Source organism: Gouania willdenowi, unplaced genomic scaffold, assembly GCF_900634775.1.
Source record: "Gouania willdenowi unplaced genomic scaffold, fGouWil2.1 scaffold_131_arrow_ctg1, whole genome shotgun sequence".
In the NCBI taxonomy this organism is placed as follows: domain Eukaryota; kingdom Metazoa; phylum Chordata; class Actinopteri; order Blenniiformes; family Gobiesocidae; genus Gouania; species Gouania willdenowi.
The window spans coordinates 26,489-27,931 of record NW_021144879.1 but is presented as its reverse complement, the minus strand read 5'-3'; the positions used below and the strand labels follow the sequence as shown (position 1 = coordinate 27,931).

The 1,443-nt window shown below is 37.8% G+C and overlaps 1 non-coding gene across 1 annotated transcript; it reads left to right on the top strand.

The window, feature by feature from the left end:
- Nucleotides 1–1,099: 1,099 nt before the first annotated feature.
- trnai-aau (transfer RNA isoleucine (anticodon AAU)) lies at nt 1,100–1,173 on the top strand. Its single transcript has one exon. It is a non-coding gene; the product is annotated as a tRNA-Ile (tRNA).
- Nucleotides 1,174–1,443: the final 270 nt, after the last annotated feature.

Here is a 1,443-nt window from a genome sequence, read left to right as displayed (position 1 = left end):
TTGTGTATAGCAGCACAACTGCTGTATGTTCCTGCTGAGGCTGTCAGCGTCACCACAGTGTATAATGAAAGTGTATAATGAATGAATGAATGATCTGATTGGTCCGTGGATACAGAAAGTGTCTGACACACACAGCCTCAATCAGCTGACTAGGCATTTTACAAAGATTATCATTCAAAAGTATTAATATTGTTTATTTTTAGTGAGTCACACATAAACCTTTTAGTTTCTGGGCAAAGATTTCTCCATAGAGACTAGTAACAAATGTAGAGACTTTATCTTGTGTTATTAGAGAGTTTTCTGATGTTTTAGAGACATAAAAGCATGTATCACTCACTGCTGTGAGGACAGTAAGAGGCTCAGAGCCACAGCTGATCCTCACACAAGCAGCTGATCAGAGCAGACACACTCCACACTGCAGATGAAATGTGTCTGTTCTCTGTCTCCACCTTAGATAATGTTTCTCTTAGTTTTACAAGCTATTTATCTCGTTTGTTATCACTCTCTCTCTGACTCAGGGCAGACTGTGCACGGACTGAAAGCAGATCAAGTGAAGTCCACCACACACACAGAGTCAGAGGAACCTCTGTGACTCTGTTCCTCATGAACATGTTTGTGCCTTTATTCTGTTGCTTCTCCACCTCAGTCTTCATTTTTCCTCTTGATTTGACAAAAGTCACGTTAGAGATTTCTGCTGGAATATAAAGCCATGAGACTTTATCTACTCTCAGATCAAGAACACACATTGACTTTTAATGAGCAGCTCCAGCAGCCGATAGTAATGCTTAAACAGCTCATAAGATTGCTGTGTTGGTAGAAAGACCTCTGATTGGCTGACATCCATTCTGTATTGATAAACTTCATTTTCAGAGCCTGGAGAAGGAGAAGAGATTCACTGTCTACTCATAACACTTTACAATATTACAATATGCTCAAAGATGATTATGGACTTTTGACCAAATAACATTAAAAAAATATATATATACATACTGCAGCTTTAAGCTAAGGGATGAGTACTGCTGAATTTTCACCTGCCAACTTTCTAGGTGTTTAGAACCATAATTGTTTTAACTCAACCATATTTTTACACATTTTCATAGGCCAGTTAGCTCAGCTGGTCAGAGCGTGGTGCTAATAACGCCAAGGTCATGGGTTCAAACCCCATACTGACCAGATATTAATCAAGGACCATAAACCTGTTTTCATGTGTTGTAAATGTTAGTGTATGAGTCTGAAAGGACAAGGTTTGAATATGTATACAATCAACACAGATAAAGAATATCTAAACTGTTAATCATTCCCAAACCTGGAAGAAAATTCCCAAATAGCCAAAAATCTAGAATGACTGTCAGTAAAGAAGCGTCTTTTTGACATTTTAATAAATCAGCAAGTAGGACAAATACCAATTTATTGATGAATAATCCCAGAACAATTTAGGTCAAA